Genomic DNA, 9,680 nt, shown 5'->3' with positions numbered 1-9,680 from the left:
ATTTTACTAAGAGCAAACACTTTTTGAATTGGTAAATCAAACCTAAGAATTAAATATTAATATTTCTAATTGGCCTGTAGAAAGGCCAAGCAATATTGAAAGAATAAGTTAGTGTGCCTATGAAATGTCTTTCTTTGCTTTCCAATATTATATGTCACCCATCTTTTGGCTATAACTGTCTCTGTCTCCTGTTTCACAGTGATGTGCTTTATCCTGAAGGTGGCTGCATTTCATGTGAGTCGTTCATTCCTACAGTGTCTTCAGTGTTTTTTCACTGGATGTCTCCCATGTTCAACTGTAACTAGGAGTGAATTAGCCAATTTCAAGACTACACCTCTTGTGCACTGAAACATTTATTTCAGGAAAATACTATGCTACAATAAAATAATACAGAATGAGCTTGAAATTCATCCAAACAGTTATTCAGTAAATGTGCTCCTCCACTAGGACCAAAAGTTACCAGGGGAACTCTTTCTTGCTACGTCATTGCTTTGGGTGAATATTTTTTCCTGTCTAGAGCAAATCATTGCTAAATGATGTGCTTGGGAGGACAAGCAAACTTTTGGAATAGTGCTTCTCTTGACAAAAATCTCTCCTAACTGTGTCTTTCTGACCTCCAAAAAATAAGATTTATAACTGAAAGAGAAGCACAGACAGGTGAACAGTGGTGATCTATATACTTGAAGTGTCTTCCTTTAAAAATAGTACCTTTTCTAAAACTGGTGCTCCATATTATGGGGAGCACTATACACTTTGATTTTGGTAGTACAATTTGCAGATGCCTGTCAGAGTTAAATTTATGGGATTAAAGCCCAGATGCTTCTAGCTCCTCAGCGCTTATCTCTGGAGATTTCTTAAATCTTGAATTTTCCAGAGACACGGTTTTTTTTGTTGTTTACAACTGAAAGTTGTAAATTTCAGAGCAGGTATAAAATACTTCCAGAATGGAATGGCCTGATTTTGTGTTGCATTGATGGGGATGACTATGCCAGCCATCACTTTGACTAGCACCTCTAAGCCTGAATTGCAGCACCCCGGAAATAAAAGGGCAACCTGCTACAGATTTACCTGGATCACCAATACTCTGCTGCGCAGACTTGCTACAGGCTCATGTCCTCTGGACACAGAAAAGAATTAGCAATATGGTTGCTAGTGTCTTACACAGGTGGGAGAATAAGAGTTATGTAGGGCTGATTATATCTCCCTTTTTCACTGAATTCTTTCTAGTCGTTTAGTTCCTGCCCAGGCTTTGACAACTCCAGGCCACTCTGATTTTCCATTTTTCAGTATTTCAATATTGTAAGCCTCAAGGTTTCAGATATTACAATGAAAACCAAATGACAGTGAGACATTTTTATTTGATGTTTTGGGTCTATATTTTAATTCACGAGCTCGCCCTGACTAATACCAAAGCATTTTTGTTTTGCCAGTTTCTGGCAGAATATAGGTTAAAGTATAAGGCTATGAAACTATGCTTCACTTTTAACTTCAAACCAGATAATTTGTCCAGTGGTCCAACAATCCTGAACCCTCTCTGAACCCACAAATACCTCTGTTGATCCAGCTTAACCTGATTCTTTGGTCCTCCATCTGTGCCTTAACTTGCAGCTTTAGAGATGAGCTATCTGATAATTTTCAGAGTAGACTAGGGAGGACCTAGTATTGATCCTCTCTGAATCCTTGGGGTTTTTGTTTTCTGCTGTCTTCTGATGAAAACCATATTAAATGCTTCACATCCCTCTTCTCTCATCTCGAAATTCTCAGCCCAACTCCAGTCAGCTCAACCCATCCCAAGAAAAATCCAAACAGATTTCTTTCTGAGGAGTAGGAATGTAAAGTCTGCCTGCTTAGTTTGTTGACTATTCTTCAAAAGAAGGCAGCAGTAAGTGATTAATCAGACAGTCAGAGGGTATTTTCTCTGACATTATCTGAAGATCAGATGTAGGTTGTCATCACCAAACAAGAATCTTTCATAATATACTCCTGAGAGCTAGCAACACTCATTGTTTCAAAAGACATGTGATTATCTCTGTCTCTATGATCTTTGTCTTCAAAAATGGAAAGTGAAGGCATTCTTGCTGACATTAATTTCCCTATTACTGCTTCCCCTTACCATTTCTGACAGCTGTCTACTTAATGAAATCTCCACAGATTTGCCTATTTTTTTAATTTCAATCCATGCCATGTCAGGACAGTCTTATTTATGCCTTAGGACTGTTCCCTGATCAGTCCAGAGCTCTTTGGTTATGGTCAGGTGAACTTAACTGAAAGGGTCAGCAGTCATTTCTGGTGTATGCCCTTCAATACCACATTTTAGTCTTACTGAATGCTTGCTTTCTTAAGTTTGACTGGCCCATGTCAAGGTGTCATATTTTTGACTGCTTTACTTTTGTAAGCTATATGTTTCACTTTTGTAAGCTGTTTGTTCCCTTACATTTTCATCATCTCTCACAATTTTATTTCCTGATCTTTTTAATTGCTCAGATCATCACTGCAAATCAAGTAATTTGATTTACTGATTTGGGTTTCTGTATGCTAAAAATCTGCTTCAGAAGTCTTACATCTTAAAAGTTCTCATCCCCAAAGTCTTTTCCAGAATGAATCAAGAGATATTCTACTGGATTTCACCAGTGTAAAATTAAAGCATGCATGAAAGTGTACATGAAACCAGTATCAAGCTCCTTGTGCTTACTGGTAAATGATCTTCTACATCTGGACTTTCTGTGGTCACTCTGTGCTTGGACGTCTATGTCCACAACTTCTGGCCCTTGCAGCTCAAGATTTATTAAGCTTACTCCTCATAACAGCAAGCCATCTGAGAGCTGTAAAAATTAATGACCTGCAATAGAAAATGGTTAAATTAATTATTCATCAGTTTCGAAAGGACCATAATTGCATTTCTGTTCTCTGTGGAGCTCTCTGACTAGCTTGCTGAGGGACTGGGGTGCTCAGCAGCATGGAGGTTACAAGTACAGATGTTTTTGTGTGTGCTTGGGAGAGAAGGACTAACAGGGATTGTCACGGTTAGCTATGTGAGGGTGAGCGCAAAGGTCTGGGTGGTTTTTGGCTCTGAAGAGTCCTGGGATGTTTAGATTTGCTGCAATAAGGAGGGATATATGGAAGGAATGACTACAGTGGTCTTTCATCAGAGCAAAATTTCTGTAGTTAGTTTGGGAGAGAAATTCTCTGGGGCTCATGGGTATGCTGAGGGAAATACAGCTTTGCTGACAGAGCACTTTTATCTTGTTCCCACTAAAAACTCATCAAGTACCTGCTTTTGGCTATTTCTCGGCTTATGCTGAGGTGAGACTGACAAACAGCTTGCTGCCAGCATCTTGTCTTCACAGCAGTGGTAATTTGCCTGCTCTAATGAACTGCAGCTTGACATGCAAGGCGAGGATGACAGACCTGCCAAATATGCACCCTGTGAAATGTCTTTAAACCTCAAATACTGCTCTCAGGGGAAGGGCAAAGAAAATCATCAAAAGAAAAAATATTGATGACTGGATGCTTGGACTTCTGCTTTTCAATATGATATTTTCCTGCAGAGTACAGGAAACAATCATTTGCACAACAAACAAGAAATGCAAATTGACTAGTCTCACTGTAATTTGTTTGTACAGTGCTTAAGTACAACAGAGTTGTGACTGCCATATGTGATACCTTGGGGAAACTATAATAAGAATAATAAATAATAACAAACCCAGGAATACAGGAGATCGCCCATGGGCTGTATAGTCCTCAAAACCTTTACTTAAAGTGTTATGAGGTATTATGGCACTCTTCATACTTTTCCACAGATTAATCTTAGCTTTATACACTTTAGAACATTCTGACACCATGTACATTTTAATTTTCCGTAGGCAAATTGAAAGTAGTGTAACAGAGAAATACAAGTCCAGCTAATTTCCTCATGAGTTGCATTCCATATAAATCCAAGCTTGTTGGATTTATAGGAATAAATGGATACTCTGTGACTATGGCGTGGCCCTGTCTATCAGAGGAAGAGGAGATTAAACATTCATGTCTACTGAAAGGCAATTTCCTTCAATTGTTCATCATGCCTCCATTCTTAACCTTCCCCATAGGATTTCCTTTTGCTCTAAAGTTCTGAAAAGGTTTTGTTTGTCTAGAATATTTTTTATGGTACTAGTAAACTGATGAAGGGGGCTATAATGATCAAATATTTGTTGCTTTTCTTCATATTACTTATTTACCTATGGTGCGACTCAGAGAACAGATTTTTACTGTCATAAGCAATTTACCTAGAAAAATGAAAGAAGAATTTACAATCTGTTCATCTATCAAAAAAACCCAAAAAACCTGCAGTCATGAAAATTAATCAGGATACCCATAGTAAACCTAGCTAAATCAAACCAAAATGGTATCTGTGGTGGTATATGATTTCACAAAGACTATTTTTCTGTGACTAGCCTGGTAGATTAGATATAGTTCTGGAAAAAATTATGAAGTAATCCAGGAGTAATGCATTAGACTGGGAGAAAAATCCTGTTATAAAGTCTATAAAGTGGCTCTGATACTTTTTTTTTTTAAGCATTGGAATCTATTGAAGAATTAGCTTTGGAAACTGCCTTACTAAAAACATATGGACAGTAAAGATTTTGTTCTTACCATCCTTCTAATTTCATTTTTGGAAGATTTTTCAGATATACAGGAGATACAAATACCCTCTAAATGCTTATCGGCCCTATTATGATATCCCAGGATGTGTAGGGATATTTTTATTAGCAACGATGTGTTTGGATTAGGCTCTTATCTAACACACATAATTAAATGACAGCAGGAGAATTGTTTCTGCTAAAAATAATATAAAAATGGGTCCTGGAAACATACTTTGAATCCAGTATGCTATATTTCTTGATATGCCTAACTGTGTGAGGAAACGAAGACCACGTTAATGGTAAGTCCTAGTTTATGCCTCAGCAAAAGGATTACAGTTAACAGTCCCTGCCCATCTAGGAATAGTAAAACTGCAGAGGTACTGAGCATCCACATAGATCCACAAGTCCACATTCAAATGGAAGCACACAGGAGTATCTTTTCCTGTTTTGAATATATGCCTCATGATGAGTCAAGTCCATTAAATTCTGTGTGACAACTTGGGACAAGTACAATTCTGCTCCTAAACAGTTCATGTACTGTAAAAGTAAATGAGATACATGCTGCTCACACCAGCAAACTGATGTCTCTGAAAGAGAAGTGTCTCTCAGTGTGAATAAACATAGATATGTCTGTGAATATTATTATCAATGAAATTAAAATTTTCAGACCACCCTAGAGAGTGCGAAAAGTAGATTCCCTTTCATTCCACCTTTTTAACACCAGGAAGGGCAAGATACAACAGCAAGAGATCATTTTTTTATCTAATGCTGGTATCTGGATGCAAAATTTATAGCTCAATTGTAGAGCTCTATCAGTTACTACAAAAGTGTTAAAATATGATTCTGTTGTCATGCTGAATTGCATTTGGTTGTTGTTTCTTTCCCTCCCCTTACTTGATTCCTTTCTTCATGGGCAGTAGAAAGAGTATAATGGTAATTCAAATTAACTTAATGAGTCTACTAAATGTTGTGCTTCAGCACTGCAGGTCTCGAGAGGTTCAGGGAACAGAACTGAACAGAAAGACTCTGAGGTCTATTGCCCAGTCCTTTTACCTCTAGAATCATAGGTGAAGACTAGGAAATGCTGTACTCTGAGGACATAATGGCAGATCTCTTTCCTAGATTGTAAATTTGTGTGAAACTGGCAAATTTGGCCATTGGATAAATATTTTCCAAACTTTGGAAAGCATATTGGTGGATTTCGTTTTCATCTGCTGAACAAGAAGTGGTTCAGAGGGTGGATTTGTAGGAGAACAGAGAACCAAGAGGGATTTTTTGGCTTGCTGAGTCCAGTCCTCTGCCTCTACAAGCAATCACGTCATATGTTCTCTGTAATAATTTATCAAGCTTCAAAATGGATGTTGAAGCTAGGTGAGTTTATTCCTCCATTTTACTCTTAATTATTTATGAAGAAAGAAATCTTAGATAATAAACTTGTTTTCTTCTCTTCTGGGATGGTTACTCACAATTTAGTCTCCTGATAAAAGTTTGAATTTGAGGTCCAAACTGCTAGCTTCATGTGGGCCATCACAAAATATCATGCAAGCTGTTAGACATGAAACAGTAAGATGAAGTTCCTGACTTTCTTTTAGCCCCAAAAGGTCATCTTTGTCCCTCCTTCTTTCACCTCCTTGTGTCCTCAGAGGTGACCCCTGTTACCCTGGTGCACAGCTGGACCTGCACAAGCCCTGTAATGCCAACTCTTAGCACCATACTCCCTAGCTATTCGTTGGCTGGTGGGATACAGTGCAGAAATGCTAAAACTGGCTTGGATTTTGCCCACATGATTTACTACTATTGCTTCCAGCAGGACTCACTACCCCTTTTAACATTAAGTATTTGAAACACATAAACCTGGCTCAAAAAATTTCTCTCTCACCTTAATTTTAACAAGTGCTGAAATGCATTAACATAAAATAGATATTGCTCTGTACCCTTTTCAATTCCCTCCCCCTCACTTTCCCACACACCTATAAATACACAAAACCAGTCTTCAATATCACAAATACCAGGAAAAAGATTGGTAATCTAAAAGTGTCTGGCTGGCAGAAGGGGAGGGCTCTTGTCTGCCTCTTTTTATGTCGCTCAGTCACCTTTCACTAAATTACATAAAACTTCCATGTTAGGGAAAAATATGGTTTAAGAATTTTGAGATGAATATTAGTTCTAAAAATTTTGTACATATGCTGATAAATACAAAGTGTATTCATATTCTGCACCGTGGCATTATCTTCCCAATCATGTAATGGTACATAATTAGCAGTGAGGGACCTTCTGTTTATGTTACGTCCTTCGGATTTCACACCTCCCCGAAATACTGAATGCCTGAAATTCTCATGCATTTCCTATCCACAATTCTTTCCCTGAAAAATCTGGAGAAAAATTAGCAACATCTAATACATTCCTGGAAACAGAGGTCTTTTCTGAGATGATGATGTTACTGCAGCCATGTTTATTTTAATTCATAGTAGGCTTATCATTGTGAAAGGTGCATTCTGATAGAGCCAGCATGTGGAAATAGGCTATTTAACCTGTAGCAGGTAAACTAAAGAAATCTGCTGTTTGATCTTGAACAGGATTGAGATGAGTCATTAAAGACAGTAAATTCAAACTGTGGTTTCTCTGTCACATTATGATCAGCATTTAAAATGGATAGTTCAATAGGAGACAGGAATATTTTTCATCACTGGTCAAAGAACAAAAATTCCTGAGATTTTCTTCATGCATCCGGAGAGCTGCAAAACTAACCAAGGACAACTACGAGGCTGCTGAAATATGAAACAATTAAAGGAAATCCCAGCCTAAATTATAATCTCCAGATGGAAAGTATAAAAAAAAGAAAAGGTTTCACTAGATGCTCATTCTACTCTCTTTCATTCTTCTTCATCTTTTTTTGAAATAAAAACATTTTGTGGGTTCATGCAGGGGAATTCAGCATATATACTTATGTTTCTTCAAGAAGTGCCAGTAACAGTAAACAACTCACAAACTGAAAAGTAGTTTTCAACAAGTTGCTTTAAAATTCTGACACAATGGTCCTTTTTCACTTCTAGTGACAGTGGTATGACCCTTCTGTCTGGCAGTGATTGACAGTAGCTAAGATCTGTTTTCAATTTGTAGGGGTTACTGATCATACTCAAACATCATTACCATTAGGCCTGGCTAGCTGAAAAAAAAGTGGTTTTAACTAAATTCATGTCTATGTACCCAGTAAAATATCTCTCCACTGCGTATTTTTAAACAGAAAGGATCTAGCCAATCAGTGGTCTACTGGAGGGCAAAGAAAAAGAGAAGAATCATAATATATTAACAGGGAAAGAGTAAATGCCCTAGAGAAAGCAACTGCTGCCCTCAGAGTGGGCTGGCAACGGTGCTAAGTCCTCCCCTGGAGGTTGCACACAGCCAAGGAAGCAGGTGACTCTTCACCTGCTGGTACTACCTTGTATATGTACAGTTTGGTTGCCCACAATTTTTCTAATACATGATGTTACTCATCACATTTTTTACCCTGAAAGTTCTTTTCTTCCTTCAGGGTTAGGGCTCGTGCTGTTTTAAATTCAAAGCACCTCCCCTCACTTAATCAATGCAATCAAAACATTTAAGGACAGAATTGAGTTCTTCTTTTCAAGGAGTAAAAGACTGCTCATTTCATTGGAATTGAACTCACATCAGCAATGTATTAGACAGCTTGTCCTCTACATACCTCTGTCTCCCATGTCAGAAGTGACAGTGTGTTACATTTGCCAATATAATGAATGGTGATGAGCATTTTTTACCCATGAGGGTACCTCCAGTTATGATGATTTTATTTTCAGTAAAAGATACTTTTCAATAGAGAAAAATGAAAGACCTTATGGGGTTACCAAGAAAATACTTGGTATCATACTTGCAATACTCAGAAATAAAATTAACAGGAAAATAATTAGTCTAATATTTGAAATAATAAACTAAGGCAAGTTTTATGATATATCAACCTGCTTTAGCTTTTTGGTGAGGAAGATTCCTCAGGTTACCTAGAGAAGTTGTGGATGACCCATCCCTGGCCGGTTTTCAAGGCCCCGTTGAATGGGGTTTTGAGTTACCTGGTCTAGTGAAAGGTGTTCCTGCCTGTGGCAGGGGAGTTGGAACCAGACAACCTTTAAGGCCCCTTCCAACCCAAACCATTCTATGATTCTATGATTCCATCTCAGGATTTGATACACTGCATCTGTTTTAGGTAAGTTCTGTTGCACAAACTTGCAATTCTTTCTTTTGGTTTTTTTTTTTTTTTTGAGAGAGTAAGTAGTGGAGAAGAGTTTGAAACTGATCTGCGAGCCCCTCCTGTTTGGCAAGTCATTGTAAGCCTACATCACATTGAATCATTTAAAATTTGATTTGCTGCAACTTGCTGATAAGCGTTATGGATGTACGGCCCAGGTAACACTTCTGGTGGTCCAGCTTCTCTGATCCTTTGCTGCTGACAGTTGTCTATACAAGCTGTTTGTTTCTGAGAAAAGAAAGAGAATTCCCATCGTGGAATACCACATCCAGAGAGAAACTGTCATGGTGCTTCTCATTGCTGTTGGCTTTCTCACAAAGCATTAAGGTTCATATTTGATACACTTGCTAATAGGGAAGATCTAATTGTCAGTACAAGCATCCATGTCTGAACTCTGCCATTTTTCAACTGCATTAAAGTCAGTGTTTAATTCTTTTCTACAATGATCTATCTCAATAGATGCATCCAGTAAACTAAAATAATCACATTTCCTCATTTTGTAGTTTACAATAATTCAGTTTTGTTGTATGTCCATCTACTTCCAGAGCACAAAACTAACTGTAGTCATAGAATTCTTTAAGTTGTATATTTTTATCATCTGCTTTGGTATCTGTGTCCTGACCAAATTAAACAATCCCAGCATTTGTTATCAAGTTGTATCTTGTTCACAGACATTTAAAAATTGTATGTATTTTATTCAGGTGCTTAACTCAGTGTTTTCAAAGCACCAGCTTTGGTGCTTTGTGATGAAAGAGATGCTTTAATGAAAGACCATCAATCTTTCATTAACCACCAGAGTT

Source organism: Strigops habroptila, chromosome 10 (genome assembly GCF_004027225.2).
Source record: "Strigops habroptila isolate Jane chromosome 10, bStrHab1.2.pri, whole genome shotgun sequence".
NCBI lineage: Eukaryota > Metazoa > Chordata > Aves > Psittaciformes > Psittacidae > Strigops > Strigops habroptila.
The sequence above is the reverse complement of the archived record's forward strand: the minus strand, read 5'-3'. Positions refer to the sequence as shown.